Consider the following 25,239-nt stretch of genomic DNA (forward strand, 5'->3'; position numbering starts at 1 on the left):
ATCTGCACTTGAATTCTGTTGTAGAGGTTTCATTTCAAATCCAATGTGGTGGCATGCAGAGCCCAACTCGCGAAAATTGCGTCACTGTCCAAATATTTCTGGACCTAACTGTATGTAACATGGGCAAGACGGATCAACGTGAAAATGGAAAAAGTGGAGGAAGAGTAGAGAGCGTAAAGTGTTTTATATGCTTGTGGGTGTATAACATGGCCCGAGGCGGCATTCATGGGAGAGGGCCTTGTCTTCCACACTTGGGCACTCTATTCCACGGTCCTCGGAGTCGGAGATCTCCATTGTGCATTTTGGTGCACCTAGTGCGGTACCGTCCCGTTTAGACCTTAAAATGTGGAAACTAAACCGGCTTTTACCAACAGGGTCAATTTTTATAAGCGTCCAAACTTGTGAGCAGAAGGTAGCTGATAACATATTTACCATCTTGATCTTTATAATAAACTGACTCCATTCCCAGAGTTACAGACAGCTTCTTATTCTCGGCACTCCCAAGATGATTTGAAGAGTTTTCTTCAAATCATCTTGGGAGTGCCTTGTATACTTCTCACTGTTTGGCTTTGGAACCTGAAGTGCACACCAATATCTCCGACGCATATATAGGAAGTGCCATTCTCTTCTTGCTAGCTTCTTATTCTCAACAGAAATGATAAAGGAATAGGGCGACAGCTGGAGTGCCTGCACCTTGCCGGTATAGGGCCACACAGGTCCACGTGTTTCGCTGTGACTGCTGGACCAACTTTTTTCTGTATTTCTTCCCTAGGGCCGCTCAGAGAGCCAACACCCTTTTCCGCGAGTCCTCAACCGCGATGACCCTTTTTTCTCACTAAAGTCCCTTTATGGCTGGCCGATACGGAATCCACACTTCTCACTCTTCCCACAAGTGTCCCCAACTCACCTCTTCTGTAGGTCTGTGGCGCCCCTGAGGCTTCCGTCGCCACAGAGACACTGCACCTCAGCCAGAGGTGTGATGTCCCATCCTGGGTAAGGAAGGGGGTAAACGCCGGTCCACAGGCAAATTTGCACTACACCCATTGCTAGGCATATTTTGGGACCGGAAATAGTGGCAGCCACCCCCATGCTGTATGATGGGGGGGCATAAGACCCATCCCTTCTCCCATAGGGTGGGGCTTAGCAACAGGGTGGGGCTTAGCAACTGGGTGGGTGGGTGGGAGGAGCCGACAGAGAGCAGAGTAGAGACAGGAAGGTCAAGTTTAGTCAGATAGAGTATGAGTTTGGTGTTGAAGGGAGTGAGAAGTCTGCGGGAGGCAGAGGAGGCAGATAGTCTGAAGGAGTGAGGAGTGAAACAGCAAGAGAAAGTGACGCTTCCTGGTGGAGGCCCTGGGGCCCAGCTAGGCCCAGGTGACACCACAGCAGAGAACTACAGAAAGGATTCCAGGGCCACTGCAAAGCTTTCAAGCTTGCGGCCTGTTCCACCAAGGCACCTGGGTGGAGGGATCAAGCTGCATACAGGCAACGGTCCCTAGAAACTGGAGGAAGAGAAGTCATTTCCAAAGGTGAACACCGAGGCCCATGGTGGTTGCAAGCTCCCAGGGCCACATCCCACTGTAGAACCCCTGGGAAGAGGGCAGAGTACCATCCAGGCAAGACTTCTTGTCCAGAACCTATGGTGGAGGCCAAGACAGGTTTATCCAGAAACGTCAAGGCTTTGAAGACAGCTGAGGGAAGAGACACAACAGAGGGGTGCACCGGCTTTTATTCCCAGATCTACCCGGAATCGGCGGAGGTCCCTGACAGTGGGTCCCAGCAGTCCAAAGGCACCAGTGTGCTGCAGCCCTGGAACTGTAAGTAAACATCTTGAAACTGCACTCCCTGGTGTTACCTCCATTATTTCGCCTGCACTGCACCATGTACAACACCCTCATAGACTCTTACAAGCACCAACGGTTGCCCCAGGGTACCGCTCCACCTGTGGGGAGCAGGACCATCCAAGCTGCCATTCCACCAGCCCCGGAGGCCCCATGCAGCAGCGGCGGTTTAATAGCCGCAAAGGACAGGTGGCGTCACGAATAACCTAAAAACTTTATTACATATTACCATCCCCACCACTGCCATATTAGTTGACCCCGCCAGGGTCACGGAGCCGGGCCCCGCCACCACTGACTACCCCCGGACTAGTCCGGCCCGGCACCGGGTGTCCCATAGCCCTGGGGTGGGCGAGTCAGGTCTCTCTCCCATTGTAAGTGTAAGGGTACGCTCACACGAGCGTATAAATTGGACGAGTGCAATGCGAGAAAATCTCACACTGCACTCACCCCATGTTAGACAATGCTGTAGCTCAGATCAGCGATTTTTTTCTCAGCCCTAAATGGACTGAGGAAAAAATTCACAGCATGCTGCGATTTTCTGCAAGAGCCGTATCACTCGCACCCATTCAAGTGAATGGGTGCGAGAGAAACATCGGACTGCACTTGGAGGTTATCCCAGTGCAGTGCAATATACGCACAGGCTGACAATGGAGGAGAAGGGGGGATTAACCCCTCCCTCTACTCTGCAGCGCCCGCCCTTAGCTTCGCAGTCGGGGGTCATTAGAATATCGCATCCGTTGCTCTCGTATCGGATGCCATACGCTAATGTGGCTACAGCCTAAAGGCTACTTTACACACTGCGATATCGGTCCCGATATCACTAGTGTGGGTACCCGCCCCCATCTGTTGCGCGACACGGGCATATCGCTGCCCGTGCCGCACAACATCGCCCAAAGCCGTCACACATACTTACCTGTCCGGCGACGTCGCTGTGACCGGCGAACCGCCTCCTTTCTAAGGGGGCGGTCCGTGCGGCGTCACAGCGACGTCACTGAAACGTCACTGAACCACCGCCCAATAGCAGCGGAGGGGCAGAGATGAGCGGGACGTAACATCCCGCCCACCTCCTTCCTTCCGCATAGCGGCCGGGAGGCAGGTAAGGAGAGCTTCCTCGTTCCTGCGGCGTCACACGCAGCGATGTGTGCTGCTGCAGGAACGAGGGACAACTTCGTTACTGCTGCAGTAACGATTTTTAAGAATGGACCCCCATGTCGCCGATTAGCGATTTTGCACGTTTTTGCAACGATGCAAAATCGCTTATTGGTGTCACACGCAACGGCATCGCTAATGCGGCCGGATGTGCGTCACAAATTCCGTGACCCCAACGACTCCGCGTTAGCGATGTCGCAGCGTGTAAAGCCCGCTTAAGGCTGGGATTGCACTGGCCTAGGAGGAAAAACATGTAAAACCAAGGAAGAAAGTGATTTCAAGCATCATAGCAGGTATATAATATTACTACAATACAATAATGCAATCGATGTGTTCAGGGAGGAAATAACTGGACAGGTAGTCAGTGACAAAGGCAGTTCCCTAGGGTTGTTAATATGGCTGACTATTACTGTAACTTCTTGTCAATAGTTCTAGTAGGCAGGACAGGTCTTGAGGAGAAACTGCACTAATTGGTGAATAAAACAATCTACGAACAGGAACGCTCATGAGCACATGGACATGTTAATATTCAATTTCTTTCCTTCTTTACCGTAGTCAAAATTCCTCATTTGTACATTCAAGTAATTTAAAGGAACCTGTCACTTGAAAAAGCACTATAATCCTGCAGGTACGGGGTTACTCTGCAGGTTTATAGCATTTTGAACCAGCCCAGCATTAGCACTTAGAGCCCCTCTGCCAGGAGGAAATTAACTTTATTCCTCCCGGCAGCGTTCGAGGCCCAGTCATCGGGGTGGCGCTACTGGTGCAGCTTCAGCCACCGCTCAGTGTAAAGTAAGTGGCGGCAGTAACCGTGCTCCCAGCACTGACTGTCAGACAATGCTGGGGGTATGGTTACCGCCACGGCTCACTATGTACTGAGAAGTGACTGAAACCGCGCTGGAGCCACCCCTATGGCTGGAAGTCGAATGCTGCATGGGAAATAAAGTTAATTTCCTCCTGGCAGAGGGGCTCTAAGTGCGGATGCCGGGCAGGTTCAAAACACTATTAACCTGCAGATTAATCCGATACCTGCAGGTTTATAGCGGTTTTTCATGTGACAGGTTCCCTTTAACTACCAGAGGAACTATACATTTTGGATGTCAGGAAACACCTTTAGGCCATGTGCAAGAGTCGAGTATTTAGTGAGTTTTTATCTTAAAACCAGGAGTGGAACATTCAGAGGAAAAGTATAATACAAACACTAACTTCACTTCTAGAATTTTGACCCACTCCTGGTTTTAGCTATAAATACTGAGCTAATAAAACTCACAAAATACTCAGAGTATGTATGTGGCCTTAAAGGGAATCTGTTAGCAGAATTTTGCTATGTAATCTGAGGACAGCACGCTGCAGGGGTTAAAAAAGCAAAAATCAACTATGCCTCTCTTATTAGACTCAGTGCTGTTGTTTACTTAAACCAGGGGTGGGGAACCTTTTTTCTGCCGGGGGCCATTTGGAAAATTCTGCCAACCTTCGGGGGCCGCACAAAATTATCAATGTGAAAATGAACTGGCTATGTGGCGCCCTGGACAAGCCAGAGGCCACAGGTAACAACACACACACACCCCCACCCTCAGCAGTTCACAGCAGTCATCCCCAGTGAGACCTGATTTCTTCCTCGGGTTCAGACAGACACACCAGGTGGGCGGAGTCAGGCAAATGGGCACGCCCACCGAGGAGTTTAGCTGGCCTGAGGCAGGAAACAAGCCCAGACAAGTCCAGGCAGAGGAAGAGAGAGGAGGTCTGCAGAGAGGCAGACGCAGACTGGGGCCTAGGTTGGAGCTTAGGGCCCTCGTGTAGCAGTCAGGCAGACGGTAGTGGCCGTCTGCGAGAGCCAGGAAGACAGTCTGGTGGAACCGTAGGTAACCGGGGCTGGGCGGTGGCCCACCGGTACTGAACCGGGGAGCCAGCTGGAAACCGGAGCGCAGGAGGAGCGTACGGAAGGTGCAGGAAAGGACTTACATTACGAACCTGGGGTCAGGGGAAAAACACCGCAGCCGTCTGTGGGACCCGTCCATCCAGCCGTTTGTTTCATCAGAGACTCCGTGTGTGTTACTGGCTGAGTGAGTACCACCGTGCCGTGCGGCACAGCAGCAGCCGGACCCGAGCAGTGGGAGAGCGCAGCGTCCCCTCCTCCGCCCGCGACAGCTATATTTGGTAAAACAGTTAATTATCTCACCCCTATTGTGGTGGCCGGAGCTGCTTCTATTTTGTGCGGCTGTGATGTTCGGTGATACCTATGTTGCCTCTCTCTTTTCCAGGTTTGTCACGGTCTGGAGCGCAGGCAACTCTTTGTGAAAATAAGATTGGTAGACTATATACATCACACAACAGACACAGGGACTGGTGTATATAAATCACAGGAGACACATACATCACTGAAGGTGCTATTGGCATATACATTACATAGGAGACGCTGGGATTGCTGTATATACATCACATAGGAGATGCTGAGACTGCTGTATGTACATCACATAGGAGACGCTGGGACTGCTGTATATACATCACATAGGAGACGCTGGGACTGCTGTATTTACTGTACATCACAGAAGACACCTACATCACTGGAGATACTGGGGGCACATACATTACACGAGGGGCTGGAGACATGTATATGCCCCCAGCCCCTCCTGTGATGTATATGCTTTCAGTCCCTCCTGTGAGGTATATGCGCCCAGCCCCTCCTGTGAGATTTATGTGCCCAGACCCTACTGTGATGTATATTCCCCAGCCCTTTCTGTGATGTATATGCCCCCAGCCGCTCCTGTGATGTATATGCTCCATCCCCTCTTGTGATGTATATGCTCCTAGCATCTCCAATGTGATGTATATATCACAGGAGGGGTTGGGGCATACACATCACAGGAGATGCTGGGGCATATCCATGACAGGAGGGTCTGGGAGCATATACATGACAGGAGATGCTGGGGGCATATACATGACACGAGGGGATGAGGAACAGAAATTACTAGGTCACTGAGAGGCATAAGCATTGCTTGGGGCACAGATGGCACTGGGGGGGCACAGACATCACTAAGGCGGCACAGAGAGCACTAGGGGGGTATTGACATCACTAGGAGGACACAGGCATCACTAGGGGGCACAGGCATCAATAATGGGGGCACACAGACATGACTGAGGGGGGAACACAGACATGACTGAGGGGGGCACACAGACATGACTGAGGGGGGAACACAGACATGACTGAGGGGGGGCACACAGACATGACTGAGGGGGGGCACACAGACATGACTGAGGGGGGGCACACAGACATGACTGAGGGGGGGCACACAGACATGACTGAGGGGGGGCATACAGACATGACTGAGGAGGGGCACACAGACATGACTGAGGGGGGGCACACAGACATGACTGAGGGGGGGCACACAGACATGACTGAGGGGGGGCACACAGACATGACTGAGGGGGGGCACACAGACCTCACTAAGGGGGGCACAGACATCACTAAGGCGGGCACAGACATCACTAAAAGGAGACTGGGGAGGCTGCACACAGCACTGGGATCTGCACACAGCAGTGGAGGGGGCATGCTGCACCGGAGAAGGGGCGGGGAGCGGGCGGCACACAAGCGCCGTGGATCAGGCGGCACACAAGCGCCGTGGAGCGGACGGCACACAAGCGCCGTGGAACGGGCGGCACACAAGCGCCGTGGAGTGGGCGGCACACAACGCCGTGGAGCGGGCGGCACACAAGCACTGGAGAGAGGGCGGCACAATGCTGGAGGCGGTGAAGGTGATGTGGGATGGAATCGCAAAGCGATAAACCCACCCACAAAGTAAGTCCTGAGCACGCTGGCACCTGCCACCTAGAGAGCTCATTGGTGCGCGCAAGCAAGCAACACATGTGGAGAGTTAAAGGGCCGGCGACCGGTAATACCGCTGCGGCGGCCGTAGCACTGCCACCCCCGACAATCTGCCCGCGGGCCGCAATAAAGGTCATGGCGGGCAACATGCGGCCCGCGGGCCGGAGGTTCCCCACCCCTGACTTAAACTAAGGCTTTATCACTTGATTGTGTGATTATCCTTGTTGTCGCTAGTTGGCTCTGTCATGTCTGACATGCCCCTTCCTGTGACCTCACTGTCACTGTACAATCTCTATAGAGAGCCTGTTGTGGGCGGGACAGCTTCAACTCTGCTGCTTTGCTAAATCTAAAACCTCTGATTATGTCAGAACGGCTGCACCCAAAAAACTAAGTGATACATTGTTGGATTCAGAGTCTCTTTGCCTACATCATGCTGCTCTCAGATGAGGTAGCAAAAACTGGCTCACAGATTCCCTTTAATGGCATATTATATGGTTGTATATAGGGTAGGCTTCCATTTTTATTTTTTTTTAATCCTAAAATGGATCACTTGAGATAAAAAGGATTGTATTCTTCAACTTGCTGGAATCTATTCCATTTTCATTAAACAAAGTTACAAAATAATAGATGAATGGTTGTTCGGGGGTTAGAATTGCAGCCCTGGGTTCAAATCCCACCAAGGACAACATCTGCAAGGAGTTTGTATGTTCTCCCCGTGTTTGCCTGGGCTTCCTCCCACATTCCAATGACATAGTAATAGGGAAATTAGATGGGGAGCCCCAATGGGGACAGTGTTGCTGATGTATATAAAGCGCTGTGGAATTAATGGCACTATATAAGTGAATAAATATTATTATCTCACATATGTGCTGTATGTATTGCCTTTTTTGTGTACAGCTCCTTTAAGGGCACCTGATTCAGCAATCACCAGCAGAGGGGAGCACAGTACAGGAAAGCCACAACTAAGGCATTACTGTTAGGAGGTATAAATGAATATCAGCTCATTGTCAATGAAGTTTTTCAGTTGGATTCTTGTAAACAGGGTTTCCCACTTCTCCAATATGTCTGATTTACTAAATGCTCTTATTCTCCATGAAATAATAATTTCTGGGGAATCTATTCTTAAAACACTGAGGGGTTCCTCTGTGATTCCTTCTAACAATTAAAGAATAAATTGACAAGTGAGTGTTACCATTTCCCCTTAATGAAGAGGAAGAGGTCTATGTCAGCACAGTATGCATAGGGACCCCAACAAACCCCTCCCCCTCTCCCCCCTGAAACACCCCCCCACCGAATGGGAAACACCCAGGCGGAGCGACACACACTGCAGAGTTATAACAAAAGATGATCCAAAATAGTCGTTCATGGAGAATGCAAGTATGTACTGATACAGATGGGCAGGAGAAGGGGCAGGTCCTATTTGTATAAAGCCAGGTGGAAATGGATTTATGGACTAACATTTGCCTAACCTAAAACATCAAGAATCAGCATACCGATCTTCCACAAATAGATCAGATCTGGCTGCAGTGAACCTGGCAGCAGATGCAGGCTGAATATCTCTGGGCAACATGAATCAGGCACTGGCTGTCAATGGCAGGCTGGGTCAGGGGGCAGAGGGGCAAATACCCCCCAGGCCGCTACCCCCAGCAGCTGTGCAGGGCCGCCTGTTGTTCTTCGGCGCTGTTAGTAACGGATGTCACTTTATACATGGCCATTAAGCAGCGCACCCTGTACGACCACATGCCCGCCACAGAAGAGCTGAATGGGAGACAAGCGGGGGTGGTGAGGAGGCTTGCTGCCAGCTTTCCCAGGTTACAAATACTTCTAATGTGTCTGTGTGTGTCAATGTGTGTGTATATATATATATATATATATATATATATATATATATATATATAATGTATAGACAGTATAAGTGTGTGCATTCAAGCACACGGTGTGTCCATATCTGTGTGCTGTATATGTGCGTGTCTGCGTACTGGGTGTGTGGACGTCTGCGTTCATGTCAATATATACAGTACAGACCAAAAGTTTGAACACACCTTCTCATCTCTAGAACAACTGTTAAGAGGAGACTTTGTGCAGCCGGCCTTCACGGTAAAATAGCTGCTAGGAAACCACTGCTAAGGACAGGCAACAAGCAGAAGAGACTTGTTTGGGCTAAAGAACACAAGGAATGGACATTAGACCAGTGGAAATCTGTGCTTTGGTCTGATGAGTCCAAATTTGAGATCTTTGGATCCAACCACCGTGTCTTTGTAGAAAAGGTGAACGGATGGACTCTACATGGCTGGTTCCTACCGTGAAGCATGGGGGAGGAGGTTTGACGGTGTGGGGGGCTTTGCTGGTGACACTGTTGGGGATTTATTCAAAATTGAAGGCCTACTGAACCAGCATGGCTACCACAGCATCTTTCAGCGGCATGCTATTCCATCCGGTTTGTGTTTAGTTGGACCATCATTTGTTTTTCAACAGCACAATGACCCCAAACACACCTCCAGGCTGTGTAAGGGCTATTTGACTGCTATGTGCGCACTAGGCGTTTTTGCCACGTTTTTTACCGCGTTTTTGTGCTGAAAACGCAGTGACATTGCTTCCCCAGCAATGTCAATGGGTTTTCAGAAGTGCTGTCCTCACACAGCGTTTTTTTTTTAGCTGCGTTTTTGTGGTGACCACAAAAACGCAGCATGTCAATTATTTCTGCGTTTTCCACTGCGTTTTTCACTCATTGAATTCAATGAGATGTTAAAAACGCAATGAATAACGCATATAGCCGCGTTTCTATGACTAAAAACGCAGCTATACACGCAAGGGGTGGGCACTACAGTGACGTGTACAGGAAGAGGATTCCTTCTGTTGGTAAACACAGAAGCATGAATCCTCCCGGTACCGTCACCGCTGCCTCCACCTCCCGTCCTGTGCACGTCAGCTCCGTGCAGCTCCATGTCTGGGCGGGAGGTGGAGGCAGCGGCGAAAACCAAAGTGAACAGTAGAAAAAAAAAAATGTCATATACTCACCTGTCCGCAGGGTCCCGGTGCCATGCCCGCTCCCAGCTCCTCCCGGTCCCGCCGCTCTGGCTGTGTGCAGTCTCCCCGGGGCAGGACCTTGCTTGCAGGACCTGGCGCTGATCACCTGATGCAGTCACCTGACGCATCAGCTGATCGCGGTGTCGCCGGCTTTTTCGCGCCGGCCGGCTATCAGCTGATCCTGCCGTCAGGGGACTTCATCAGCTGATTACCGGCAGCTCCGGCAGCGATCGTATAGGATCAGACTCCTGTCCAATCGATCGCTCCAGGAGCTGCCGGTAATCACCACAGCACATAAGTGAGTATTATTTTTTTTTTTTTTTTCTACTGATGCATCAGCTGATTGTATAACCGGCTTTTATACAATCAGCTGATGTGTGATGGGATTCAGGCACTTGATCCTGACACATCATCTGATCGCTTTGCCTTCCAGCAAACCGATCAGATGATATTGGATCCGGATTGGACGGCGCAGGACCCTGACCCAGGATTACTGCGGAGGGGGGTTCTTTATTTCAATAAAGATGGAGTCACTAATTGTGTTGTGTTTTATTTCTAATAAAAATATTTTTCTCTGTGTTGTGTTTTTTTTTATCATTACTAGAAATTCATGGTGGCCATGTCTAATATTGGCGTGACACCATGAATTTCGGGCTTAGGGCCAGCTATACAGCTAGCCCTAACCCCATTATTACCTAGCTCGCCACCCGGCTTCAGGGCAGCTAGAAGAGTTGGATACAGCGCCAGAAGATGGCGCTTCTATGAAAGCGCCATTTTCTGGGGTGGCTGCGGACTGCAATTCGCAGTGGGGGTGCCCAGAAAGCATGGGCACCCTGCACTGTGGATTCCAATCCCCAGCTGCCTAGTTGTACCCGGCTGGACTCAAAAATTAGGCGAAGCCCACGTCATTTTTTTTTTTAATTATTTCATGAAATAATTAAAAAAAAGGGCTTCTCTATATTTTTGGTTCCCAGCCGGGTACAAATAGGCAGCTGGGGGTTGGGGGCAGCCCGTACCTGCCTGCTGTACCCGGCTAGCATACAAAAATATGGCGAAGCCCACGTCATTTTTTTTTCTTTTTGGGCAAAAAACTGCATACAGTCCTGGATGGAGGATGCTGAGACTTGTAGTTCTGCAGCTGCTGTCTGCTCTCCTGCATACACTAGTGAATGGAGGATGCTGAGACTTGTAGTTCTGCAGCTGCTGTCTGCTCTCCTGCATACACTAGTGAATGGAGGATGCTGAGACTTGTAGTTCTGCAGCTGCTGTCTGCTCTCCTGCATACACTAGTGAATGGAGGATGCTGAGACTTGTAGTTCTGCAGCTGCTGTCTGCTCTCCTGCATACACTAGTGAATGGAGGATGCTGAGACTTGTAGTTCTGCAGCTGCTGTCTGCTCTCCTCCATACACTAGTGAATGGAGGATGCTGAGACTTGTAGTTCTGCAGCTGCTGTCTGCTCTCCTCCATACACTAGTGAATGGAGGATGCTGAGACTTGTAGTTCTGCAGCTGCTGTCTGCTCTCCTGCATACACTAGTTCTGCAGCTGTCTGCTCTCCTGCATACAATGAACATTTTGAAGAAGGAAATGACATCAGACCTTTTTTTTTTTTTTTTTTTTCATCAACAATCTTTAATGGCATTGTGCACTGATTAAAAACGCAGTGAGCAAAAACGCAGCAAAAAACGCACCAAATCGCGGCAAAAACGCATGCGTTTTTGCCGCGTTTTTTTAGCCGCGGGTGCGTTTTTTAGACAAAAACGCACATAAAAACGCAGCGTGAAAAAAACGCCTAGTGCGCACATAGCCTAAGAATGAGAGTGATGGGGTGCTACACCAGATGACCTGCTAAGCATTTCTGGGAACTCCTTCAAGACTGTTGGAAAACCATTTCCGGTGACTACCTCTTGAAGCTCATCAAGAGAATGCCAAGAGTGTGCAAAGTAGTAATAAAAGCAACAGGTGGCTACTTTGAAGAACCTAGAATATAAGACATATTTTCAGTTGTTTCACACTTTTTTAAGTATTTCCACATGTTTTAATTTATAGTTCTGATGCCTTCAATGTGAATCTACAATTTTCAGAGTCCTGAAAATAAAGAAAACTCTGAATGAGAAGGTGTGTCCAAACTTTTGGTCTGTACTGTATGTGAGCATGTCTGCATATGATACATATGTATGTAGCACCAACAAGGCAGGGGTTAAATACTCGTCACCGGCCCGGTGATGTTGGGTCAGGGGGATGTCATGGGCGGCCCTTGCCTGGTTTCGTGGCCCCGAGGTGTACACCAAAAGGGGAATGGAGATGGGATGAGGATGGGTGATGATGAGGAGGATAGAAGTTGTAGTTGTCTCGTGACGTAATTGCGGTATGCGGCCAGAAATTAGCCGCCACTTCGGTTGCAGTCCTCTGGGGCGGATGGTCTCGAAGCTAGGATAGTTCAGCTTCCTGCATGTGTAGCTAGGCCCCAGGGAGGATGATGGGGGTGGTAGTGACCGTTGGCGCCGGAGCACGGGGCGACGGCGACGGCAATAATCGGCTGACACAGTGATTGCGGTTCAAGGTCTTTTACTCACAGTCCAGTTGTCACCCTTGAAGTGCCGGTTTCCGACGTGATGGACCCCAGCCGGTCTCGGATAATTCGGAGGTTACCGCCGGTGTTGTGGAGTGTGGGCCCTTCCTTTCTGACACTTTCTGTGTGGATCCCTGTGACCTGAAGTGCTTGGGGACCCCTGTTCGGTGTTAAGTTCCCATCCCATCCGTTTGGGGCCTGACCGTGATCACGACTCCGGGCTCTATGTTGCTACTGTGCTCCGGGATCTTGTGGTGGCCAGAGGGACTTGAAATCCCCTTGTCCGGCAGATTTTGGTGGCACTACTTGAAGTATGCACCACCCTAGGGCTCTGCAACCTGATCTGCGCTGGTTCCAAGAGAGCAATTAAACTCTTCTCTCAGCAACCGTATTTACTCCTCTGTCCCACAGCTCCAGTGGCTGGCTGTTAAGCTGTGAGTTGTGTAATTGCTGACTCACTTTTTGGCTGTGTTGTGTAAGTGAAAACCAGTGGTTAACCTCTTCCTTACCCGGGATGAGTATTGCACCTTAAGTCAGATGCAATACCCTGTGGCGACTGAGCCTCAGGGGCCCCATATGTACAGTACATGTCTGCATAGTGTGTGTGCATGTTTGTGTACTAAATGTGTGGACGTCTATGTACAGTATATGTATATGTCTGCGTGATGGCTGATTCATGCAGTCACCATCTCCCATCAACCCCCTGTGATACAGTTGCAGGTTTATGATGGGTTTCCATGTGTTGCTGCAATGTTAGTAATTGTATGAAGCCAACCCTGAGGTTGGGCTCCTTGGAAGATATTACAGAGTGCCAGGACATTATTACAGTACGCTCACTTTGTAGTGAGTGGTGACTGTAACGACACCTTGCACTGTCCCTATGACAGGAAGCAAGTTGCAGAAGGGAGAATAAAACTTAATTTCCTCCCTGTAGCCAACACTTTTTCAGTGAGCCAGCTTACCAGGCTTTAGATGCTATTTACCTGCAGATATAGCCTATATGAAAAGTTCCTATAAAAGACGTGCCCAGTACACTTGTAGGATTTTACTCTAATGCCTAATATCATGTAAAGTACTATTAGGATTTGGATGTTTTCACACTCTGTTTTTGTGTAGTAAGCTCAGTTCTGGTACTGTATATATGTAGTAGACTTGGTTCTGTTCCTATATCTATGCAGTAAGCGTCGTTTGTTTAATGTATCAATGTAGTAAGCTGAGTTGTGGTACTGTATTATTGTACTAAGCTCGGTTCTGTTCCCATATCTATGTAGTAGTTGTAGGCTCAGTTTTGGTATTGTATTTATGCAGAAGGCTTGGTTCTGTTTTTATATCTATTCAGTAAGATCAGTTCTGATCCTTTATCTATGTACCAGCCACTGTTATTTTAAAAGCCTTTTACCTCTGTTGCTTTAACCCCTTCACAATCTTTGACATAAGTTTACATCATGGTCAGTGAAGGGTTGACGACCTATGATGTAAACTTATGTCAGGGCGATTGCATGGGCACAGCAATTAATGCCATGGTAACCTAGGTCAAGCATGTTAAACCATGCCAGCAGCATGATCTAACAAGCGTTATGACAGTGAAGCACTGAGAGGTAAAATGCATTGTGTAACGCCCTGGACACCCCAGGGGTCACAGGTCACTACACTCACCCCATACACCCCCACCCCAGTAAAGTACCATCAGTCAACCAAAAGACCTGATTGCCTCCCTCAGACTCAGACAGGCACACCAGGTGGGCGGAGTCAAGCAGATAGACACGGCCCCCCGAGGAGTCTGCTGGCCTGAGGCAGGAAAACACAAGGAGAGTTGAGTTTTAGGGTTGGAAGAGAGAGGAGCTCAGTTCTGCTCGGGGCCTGGGTTGGAGCCTAGGACTCAAGATCAGTCAGGCAGGCAGACGGTAGTGGCCGCCTGCAGGAGACCGGGAATACGACTGGCGGAACCGTAATGGACCGGGACAGGGTATTGGCCCGCCGGAACCGAACCGGGGAGCCAACTGGATACCTGAGCACCAGGCAGGGTACTCGGACCCCGAACTAGGCTATAAGCTACCACCATAGTCAAATCAACTGATTGCGGTCTGGACCTCAGGGGTTCATTCCCACCTAAGTCCCGATTGAAGGCAACAGCCCAAACCGTCCGGATAGGAGCCACCGCCAGAGGCCAGAGATCCAAGGGGCCAGCGTCTGCGGGCAAACGGGCTCCTACGACACATATACGCCGGGGAGCGGGCTGCCAGTGCCCAGGCACGGTAGCCAAGATCACATACAGGTGCAGGAGAGAGGCGGACATTATCAACCTATCTGGAGAAACTGCAGCCGGCTGCGGGCCCCGTTCATCACCCCATTTGGTTTACCAGCGCCTCCAGTGTCTTGTATCGGAGTGAGTACACCAGTGCCCTCAGGCACCGTACCATGCTGCACCGCCAAACTGCGCCCGGCACCCCGGCCCCTCGCCAGTCGGGCCCCGAGACCAACATCCCCTACCCACAGAGGGGTCAACACCTAGCTGCACCCCTACACCGCTCCCGGGAGTCCCCGTACCTTTACCACAGCGGTGGTGCCCACCATCACCACAACACGTGGGTTGCGTCACAAACTTTACAACACAACCACCCCACAACCCCTGCGTGCACCGCCACTACACCCTTCCAGAGCGACGTGACCCCCGGGTCCGGAGGCGCTTGAGCCACCGACACACGAGCCCGGACCCGAGCGGCTCGGCGGTCGCAGCCGAGGCCGCGGGCCGGTACAATTGCAATGCAGGTGCATTGTAATGTATTATACCAGCAATCAGACTAATAAAAGTTAGTTCCATATAGAGACTAAGTAAAAAAGTGAAAAAAAAATTGTAAAAGTATTTATAAAAAAAATAATAAATAAATAAATATGTATATTTATGTAGAACCAAAAAGAACAAATACACATATTGGGTACCACCGCATCCAGAACAACCCGATCTATTACGCTATCACACTAGTTAACCCCTTCAGTGATCAAAAAAAAATAATTTGTATCATGTGTGGTCAATACAAAGGTCTGACACATGACTTAGGGGTACTTTGCACACTGCGACATCGCAAGCCGATGCTGCGATGTCGAGCGCGATAGTCCCCGCCCCCGTCGCAGCTGTGATATCATGGTGATAGCTGGCGTAGCGAACATTATCGCTACGCCAGCTTCACATGCACTCACCTGTCCTGCGACGTCGATCTGGCCGGCGACCCGCCTCCTTATTAAGGGGGCGGGTCGTGCGGCGTCATAGCGACGTCACACGGCAGGCGGCCAATAGAAGCGGAGAGGCGGAGATGAGCGGGACGTAAACATCCCGCCTACCTCCTTCCTTCCGCATAGCCGGTGTGAGCCTCAGGACGCAGGTAGGAGATGTTCCCCGCTCCTGCGGCTTCACACACAGCGATGTGTGCTGCCGCAGGAACGAGGAACAACATCGTAACATCGGTCATTTCCAAATTATGGAAATGACCGACGCTACACCGATGATACGATTACGACGATTTTGCGCTCGTTAATCGTATCAAAAAGGCTTTACACACTACAATATCGCCTGTGACGCCGGATGTGCGTCACTTTCAATTTGACCCCACCGACATTGCACATGCGATGTCGTAGTGTGCAAAGTGCCCCTTATTCCTTCCAAAGATCTCCAAAGATCCAGGGACACGCATTACTGGTGAAGGAAAGACGATTTTGGCATCTAAATAGGAAAGGTATCTTTACAGTTAGAGCAATCACACTGTGGAATGCCCGACCACAAAAGGTAGTAATGACAGATACTATAATTATAAAATGGCTGGATGCTTTTCTCACATAAATGGTATTATGGGTTATAAATAATCTAGTGATAGAGAATGTATAAATGGTTGAGAAAGGTTGAACTTGATGGACCTAAAGGGGGCTTTACACGCAACGACATCGCTAACGAGATGTCGTTGGGGTCACGGAATTCGTGATGCACATCCGGCCTTGTTAGCGACGTCGTTGCGTGTGAAACGCACGAACGAGCGCTAGCTATCTAAATTACTCACCATATTGTTGATGGTTGACACGTCGTTCTAATCTCAAATATCGTTGTTGTTGCAGGACGCAGGTTGTTCGTCGTTCCTGTGGCAGCACACATCGCTATGTGTGACACCCCAGGAACGTCGAACAACACCATACCTGTGACCGCTGGCAATGAGGAAGGAAGGAGGTGGGCGGGTTGTTACGGCCACTCATCTCCGCCCCTCCGCTTCTATTGGGCGGTTGCTTAGTGACGCCTCTGTGACGCCAAACAAACCTCCCCTTTAGAAATGAGGCGGTTCGCCGGCCACAGCGACGTCGCCAGGCAGGTAAGTATGTGTGACGGGGACTAACGATGTTGTGCGCCACAGGCAGCGATTTGCCCGTGATGCACAACCGACGGGGGCGGGTGCTTTCACCAGCGATGTCGCTGAGTGTAAAGTGGCCTTTAGTCTCTTTTCATCCTATATAACTTTGCAACGCTTTCCATTACCCCTTGCTGTCTGTAACGTGGGGTGAGCCCACATGGTGGTGTGTCCACTAAGCTCACTGGCCCGGGGACTAACAGGCACCAACGCAGCAGTCAAACGGGTAATACAGAACACAGGTGTAAAAGAACAAAACATCAATTTAATAGAGATTCCAGCAAATAATAAACAGGTAACTGAAAGGAACAGACAACGGATGGGAAAAGAATCACAAAACATAACGGACAGAAATCTGAGACAAAGCGGAAGGGATACAGGCGACTATAACCGGGTTGCTGGAAGCCACTGACTGACAAATGAGTTGCAGACAGATGGAGTCAGGTAACAGATGGCAGATGACCGCTGATAACAGGCTGAGACTGACACAGGATAATTGATGACCGAAGGCTGACAAGCAACAGAAATACTGATGGACGGACACAGGATGGATGGAGACCGCTGGCAGGCAAGTAACGGACAGAAAACTCACTGGAAGCACCCCGAAACACCGTGTCTGCAAATTGGGATTCTGATCTGGCTTATATATCCTGAGTCATATTACAAAGGATTGTCAAAAATCCACTTGTGACTTTTAGGATCGCTACTTCCAATAGGTGGCGCTGTGCTAGAGTTTGTCTCCTTTACTGGAGAGACAATTTGGAGTGATACGGAAGTTCAACTACCACAGAACAGAAGTTCCTAGACCTGATCAGAGCTCTACAGAAGCCACAGAGCAAAGCAGCAAAGGTTGGCCAAGTCCCACAACTTCGCAGAAAGGTTAGTCTCCGTCAGTCAAAGTCAATACCAGGGCCCAGGTGAGAGTCCAGGAGCCCTTATATATGCCCAAACAGATCACACAATAGCAGGGCGCCAGGCAGCCTGACCTGGAGCGGACCCAAAATGGGGCAAGAGCGTAACACTGTCATTTATGAGGCGTACATTGCAGGTGTATGCTACCCATAGTGAAATGAAAAGGGCTGACATGCTGGAGGTCTGAACCTGAGCCCTATATAAGTTGCATGTGCTACTTTTATATTATAGTGAATGCTCACGTAATGAGCTGCACTAGCAAAATGACCGCCACCATCACATTTCAGCCAGCATTAGTCCCGCTTAGTAAATTGGGCCTAGGAAAGTCCAGTGACGACATCTTCTATATAAAAATCTGCCTCTGTTTACTTGTCACGGGTCTTCCCCCTCTTGGGTGGCTGAGACAAGAATCCTGGGCTCGTGTCCAGTTCTTCCTCTGTTTTCCTTTCCCTGCTCGTTTTATTTTGGATTTAATTAAATTATTGTTTTTTAATACCTCCCTGCGCTCCTGGCCAATTTACAAACTTATAATAAGAAGTATTTAAATGTTTTGTAACTTTTCGACTAGTGCCAAAGTCATGGGCAATGACAGTCGCCTCCAGGTTACTGGGTGATTCTGTGACCTTATTAGGTTAAAAATAAAGTTTGTGGCCGGGGGCTGTGGAAGCCGCTTTGTAGTGACAAGTTTATTTTCTAGTCATTATGAATGTGCCTAATGTACGTTATGAAATAATTAAGATATTAATCAACCTTGCTACAAATGTGTGAATTGTTCTCTCCTCCATGCAATGGAGCTAGGAAATTGGTTTTATTTATACACAATTAAGCCATTTTGCAGAGATGCAAGATGAGCGCTCAGAGTTTTTTGGCAGCAATGGAAAAAAAATTATTATAGTTTACAAACAGCAGAGATTATGGGGATAAGGCTAATTCTCCACTTTAATGGGAAAACAAGAAACAGCAGGACAGGCAGAATAGATAGACTTAAGGGGGCTTTACACGCAACGACCTCGCTAACAAGATGTCATTGGGGTCATGGAATTCGTGACGCACATCCGGCCTCATTAGCGACGTTGTTGCATGTGAAACGCACGAACGACCGTTAAATGATCAAAATTACTCACCTAATCGTTGATCGTTGACCGGACTTTCTAATCCCGATTATCGTTGCTGTTACAGGACGCAGGTTGTTCGTCGTTCCTGCGGCAGCACACATCGCTATGTGTGACACCGCAGGAACGAGGAACTACATCGTACCTGCGGCCGCCGGCAATGAGGAAGGCAGGAGGTGGGCGGGATGTTACGGCCTCTCATCTCTGCCCCTCAGCTTCTATTGGGCAGCTGCTTAGTGACACCGCTGTGACCGCACGAACTGCCCCCTTAGAAAGGAGGCAGTTCGCCTGCCACAGCGACGTCGCTAGGCAGGTAAGTATGTGTGACGGGTCTAACAATGTTGTGTGCCACGGGCAGCGATTTGCCCGTGGCGCACAACCGACGGGGGCGGCTGCTTTCACCAGCGACATCGCTAGCGATTTCGCTGTGTGTAAAGCCCGCTTTAGGCCAGGCTCATCTAATGGGTGTGAGGACTTAAATAGGACCTTTTACCAGTTTGAGCACATTAAACTTTCTACATCATAGAATACTGGGTGCAGATCGTTGTTTTATCCTTGTTGCGGAGATGTCAACTTGTAAAGTTTAGATTCAAATTTCCCCTTCAACAAATGGTTATTAGTAGAGATCTTTCTTTGGAGGCATGTACGTTTTCCTCTACATAAGTCGAAAAAAAGATCACCTTCCTTTCCCCCAGAGAACTTTATTGTTAGGTGCACTATAGTGCATACGTAGAAAATAAGGTCTAACTAAAAATTACTGTACTTGACTCGCCCGGGCCTTGTACAGACTAGAGGTCCCAGCTGTGCAATCCCTAAAGACTCTAAGATGACCACTTGGACCTTTGCTTCCTAAGTGGCCATTGAGAGTATCACGTAACTCCTTAAGAATCCAGGGGAAAGTGCAGAGTAAAAACAATAAGGTAAATTAAAAGAAACAGTCTGCCAGGAAAGCACTTGGCAGAAAGGCTGTAATTCCATGCAGAGTCCAATTCAAAAATATCCCAAGCAGGAAAAGCCAACCCGAGGAAACTTTAAATAGCTACACCCACTAGTTGATAGGGCAGACCGAATTACAGAATTGAAAACACTTGTTGGCAGAAAGGCAATGAACAAAAACTAAAACAAAGTGTTCAGAACCAGGACAGCAACTGACCCTTACAGTAGAGATGGAAACTGATCACAGCACAGGAAACTGTTGGATCAGATCTGAGGCATGACAGTAACTTCCCTTCTATGAGGGGCCACAGGACCCTCTGAAATACCCATCCTCGGATGTCACTGATAAAACGTTTTTACCAGACAATGAGCATGCAAATCTTCCTCATTAAATCAGTTATCCTTCAGACCATAACCATTCCAATTATCAAGATACTGCAACCAGCGTCTGACGAATCTGGCACCCAATACTCACTCTACCCGATACTCTCGATCATCCTCCAAATCCATCTCAATTATTTACTGAGGATCAGGCATCCCCTCAAACCATTGAGAGATGGAAGGAGAGAGAGATGGAATTATTGATCCTTCATGTGTACTGCCTCCGTAGCAGCAGCCGAGCCACTCAGATCCAGAGCTGCGGTGGCTCGAGGGGTCTCCGGACCCGGGGGGTCAGCGCGGACACTCAAATTAAAAAGGAGTGGGGGAGTATATACACGGGATTAGGAAAGTTCGTGACGCCACCCATGGTGCGTGGTAAGGTAGGGTACCACCGCTGCTGTTGGGGACGCCCGATGGTGATGGTATGGCAGCAAGGTGTTTTAACCCCTCCGTGGGTAGGGTTTTTTTTCCCCGGGAGCTCGGTGATGGTGATGTAGGGGTGCCATTGGGGGTAGGAGAAGGGTTTTTCAGTGTACTCACTCAGTCCAGAAATAACCACATCGACAGCTTGTAAACCAGAGTTCTGAGCACCACTGTAGCTGGGAGGGAGCATGCTTGGCTTAGTCTGTGACCCTTTCCTTGGCACCTGTGTTTTCTTCTTTGGACCCTCAAGTCTGAAACTTTTTGGGTCCCGCTCACCCGTATGGCTAACGGAGTGAGCTTGCTCTCAGGGTTCACGCGTAGGATTTCTTTGGACTGTATTGGGAAAGTCCTATCCCATCAGTGCGCTAGTACCCCAATTTTGGAGCGGGTTGGGGATGACACTTAAAGTCTTCACCCCAGTCGGGTAAATTACCAGGACGAATGAAGCTCATTCCCGACCTAGGGTCCACGTACCCCGTCGTGCCCTGGCCCCTGCCCGGTGATAGCTCAAGGCCGCCGGCCGCCCTCCTCGGCAGTCTGTGCCCCCTGACACTATCCCCTGAGATCTGGGTTCCAGCTCCTACCAGGCCCAGACCAACATCTGCCACCTAGGACTCAGGAGCCCTGCTCCTCCTGTGACCTCTCCTCACGAGAGTCACTTCACCTCCTTAACCTTCCACTACCACTTCACTTCTCCTCTCACTTTCTCACTCTCCCCTACCAACCCCCCATGTGGGCGGCCCTATTCCCTTCAGGCCCCCCAATGGTGTGTCTGGTGGGTACAGTGTAAAGTGCGCCTAGGGTTTTGATTGGCTCAGCTATTAGCAACACCAGGATTTGGAGTTTCACCCCCACAAAATTAAGGATTTTAATTACCTTACACAGACCATAATAATAATAATTATTCACTTATATAGTGTCATTAATTCTACAGCACTTTACATATATCAGCACCACTGTCCTTATTGGGGCTCGCAATCTAAATTACCTATCAGTATGTCTTTGGAGTGCAGGAGGAAACCGCAGAACTTTGAGGAAACCCATGCAAACACAGGGAGAACATACAAACTCCTTGCAGGTGTTGTCCTTGGTGGGATTTGAACCCAAGACCCCAGAGCTGCAAAGCAGTAGTGAAAACCAATGAGCCACCGCTTATAGTTGGTAAAAACTCTCACTTTATGTTTCACCCCCTCTAACCAATATCTCAACTCGTAAAATGCTCTCTTAGCTGCCAGAAGTTCTCGGTCCCCAAAATCATAGTTAGGCTTGGCTTGTGAGAACCTCTGAGAATAAAAAGCACAAGGATGAAGGTAACCATCTTTCTTTTGTGAGAGAATCACACCCATTCTCACAGAAGAGGCTTCTGGGACGCCCCTGCGGTAATCATGTGTCATAAAAACAAGGTAACAACAAGGTAACAGCTTGGGTCCAACATGACTGTGCCAGTCACTACACACACATTAGCACACCAGGACATTTACATTTGCTGTACCCGGCTGAGAGACTCACTTAGCCAGTTGACAGGGCTGGGCACTGTTAGATAACCCGCTGCCAACTGGGAGGAAGAGACCAGACCTGGGGGAGGAGAAAGTGACTTGGGGAATGTGGGTAGTCAGTCGGAGTAAGGAAGTGAAAGAGGAAGGAGTTGTGAGTTGAGGAGAGGAGTAGTAAGAAAGGTGTTAAGACAGACCACAGACTCTTGAGAAACATTAGAAGTAGGAAAGAATCCGTAAAGACCTGAGTAGAAAGATCAGCCACTGAGAGGAGAAAAGTAGCTGGAGAGCGAGAGAGTAAGCTCCAAGGACAGAGAGATCCTGTGGGGTGGACATCCAGGGCTCACAGTACTTTGCACGCACTGGTTGCAGATCCCAGAACAGACCAGGACTTCAAGCCATCTGTTAACTCTGCCAGGCGGGTGGGTTTCCATGACTCATCTGCCATCACTAACGTTTGAGGCATTAGTGTGACGCCCTGGACTAGCCAGGTAGTTACAGACAGGCCCTTGCACAAACACCCGTCCCCCTAAAAAGGTAACAGCAGCCAACCTAAAAACCTTGATCACCCCTCTCGGGTCTTGACGTTCACACCAGGGGGCGGAGCCAGGCGGTTGGCCACGCCCACCGAGGAGTTCGGATAGCCTGAGGTGCGAAAACTACAGTCAGTCAGAGGAAAGGAGTAGGAGAGAGAGGAGTTGAGTTCTGGAGGAGGAAAGAGAGAGGAGTTGAGAGGAGTAACCGTCTGATAGGGGTCTGGGTCGTAGCCTGGACACCCTTTGGCCAGGAGGCAGACGGTGGTCGCCACCTGCAGGAGGCGGGAAGACGGCCTGGTGGAACCGTAAGGGACCGGGACAGGGTAGTGGCATGCCTATACCGAACCAGGGAACCGTCTGGAAACCGGAGCACAGAGGGGGGTACTCAAACCTTGAAACGAGGTCCCGAATCTACCGGACTAAGTTAATTCACTGATTGAGGTCTGGACTTTAGGTCCTTTCCCAACCAAGTCCCGACTGAAGACAACAGCCCAACGAGGGGGATAGAAAGCCACCGCTCAGGCAGAGAGATTCCACGGGCCAGCGTCTGTGGGCAAACGGGCCCTCCCGACACACACACAGCCGGGGAGCGGACTCCCATCGCTGAAGCGCAGGCAGTCCACAGCTACAAAACAAGGTGCAGGAGAAAGGCGGGGACCACCAAACCGGGTGGGGGACCAGACGCAGCCGGCTGCGAGCACCGACCATCATCTTTTTGGTTTACCAGAGACTCCGGTGTATCTGTCAGAGTGAGTACAACCCTGCCCTCGGGCCGTGCACCGCCCCGCACCAAACCAATCCGTCCGCACCCTCACAACCGGGCCCGGGACCATCACCCCCTACCGACAGAGGGGTCAACACTTGGCTGCGCAACACCGTCCCCGGGGGCCTAGTAAACAGCAGCAGTGGTGCCTACATTCACCATAACCCGTGGGTGGCGTCACGAACTTAACTAAAAACCCCGGCCGTAAACCTAACCCCTACGTAGCGCCATTGTCACGGGCGGAGGAGGGGACGCCGCACTCTCCCACTGCTCGGGTCCGGCTGCCGCGGCTGCTGCGGCCTGCTGCTGCTCGGTGGCTCGAGCGATGGGCCGGATCCCGGGGACTCTAGCGGCGCTCCTCGCCCGTGAGTGAAAGGGGGTTTGGGTGTGGGGATTGTTTATTGTCCGTGACGCCATCCACGGTTGTGGTGATTGAGTGTACACCACCGCTGCTCTGGCTGGGGATCCCGGGAGTGATGGTATGGAGCAGCCAGTTGTTGTGTTGCCCCTCCGTGGGTAGGGGTTGGTGATCCCGGGGCCCAGTGATGGAGTTGGGCTGGTGGACAGGCGGGCTAGGGGGCCTGTGGAGGTGCAGGGGCGCAGGGGCAGCGCTGTGCCGCACGGCACGGAGGTACTCACTCAGCCAGTAAACACGACACAGTTCTCGGTAAACGAACGGCTGGTTGGACGGGTCCCTCAGACGGTTACGTTGCCTATGTCCCCTGCAGTTGACAGTGATGGTCTCTTCCCTGCACCTATGTGTTGTTGTCTGGTAGCGATGGGTTCCCACCGGTAACCCGCTCCCCAGCTTGGATATGAACCGGAGGAGCTCCACTCTTGCCCGCAGGCGCTGGCCCTGGGAAACTGGTGCCTTGGCGGTGGCGATGTCTCCCCTTAACGGTTGGACTGTTGCCTTCAAACGGGACTTGGTTGTTGGGAGACAGTCGTCCCCTTCACTGACGGATTTGGCAAATTATGGCAACTCCTAGCCTTGCCGGGATCCGAAAGGCCCCTGCCCTGGTGCTGACTAATCTTCGTATAGCGCTCCGGTACCGCCGGGTCACCACCCGTCCACGGTCCTTTCGGCAACCTCCAATCAGTCTCGCCTGCAGACAGTCACCGCCGTCTGCCAACCTTGCTGTCTCAGTCCGGGGCACACACCCGGACCAACTTCAGGCTTCTTGCTGTCACTACTCCTACTTTCCTCCTTTACCACTTCACCAGCTTCACTTCACTTCCTTTCACTTTCAACTCTCAACTCTATCTTTACTCCTCACTCAAGCTCTTCCCTGAGCTAACTGCCTGGTTTTCCCGCCTCCAGAGCTGTGAACTCCTCGGTGGGTGGAGCCAACCACCTGACCCACCCCCTGGTGTGGACACCAGCTCCTGGAGGAAGGCAACAAGGATTTCTGTTTTGACTTAGTGTGTACCTGCAGGGAATGTGGGGTGCATGTTGTGTGGTGACCTGTGACCCCTGGCTTGCCCAGGGCGTCACATTCCCCCTTAGCAAAACGCAGACCGTCCTCGAGCTGCCCGTCCAACACCGGTTTTATTTTCCTTTTTGTTTTTCTGGAAAATATGTAAAAAGAGGTAAACATAATACAACTTATGACATCATCCCACATCGGGAGGTTCGGTACTTAAACGTTGCAAACATTTTAACGGTTGCGGCTCCGCTCTCTCCCACCCAAGTAACCTGGCCCTGATGCTGCCCCTAATACCCAGGCAGCACCCCTTGACCCCAGTCCAGCACAAGTTACCCGAGCGGGATCTGTCCTTCCCCTCCAGAGAGTAGCCACCGGTTCCTGTGGTGGCTGGGCCCCAGCCGGCTCTACTGCGGGCCCTCCCTCCAACCTGCCTCTCCGGAGGCGGTAACGGTAGCTGC

The 25,239-nt window shown here is 50.4% G+C and overlaps 1 long non-coding RNA gene across 1 annotated transcript in view; it reads left to right on the forward strand.

The window, feature by feature from the left end:
- Positions 1 to 17,575: 17,575 nt before the first annotated feature.
- The window catches only part of LOC142310313 (uncharacterized), a 30,951-nt gene continuing 23,287 nt past the window's right edge, over positions 17,576 to 25,239 (forward strand). Inside the window, exon 1 of the long non-coding RNA XR_012754123.1 lies at positions 17,576 to 17,677. This is a non-coding gene — a long non-coding RNA (uncharacterized LOC142310313). The remainder of the gene's footprint in view (positions 17,678 to 25,239) is intronic.

This window comes from Anomaloglossus baeobatrachus, chromosome 5 (genome assembly GCF_048569485.1).
Source record: "Anomaloglossus baeobatrachus isolate aAnoBae1 chromosome 5, aAnoBae1.hap1, whole genome shotgun sequence".
In the NCBI taxonomy this organism is placed as follows: Eukaryota; Metazoa; Chordata; class Amphibia; order Anura; family Aromobatidae; genus Anomaloglossus; species Anomaloglossus baeobatrachus.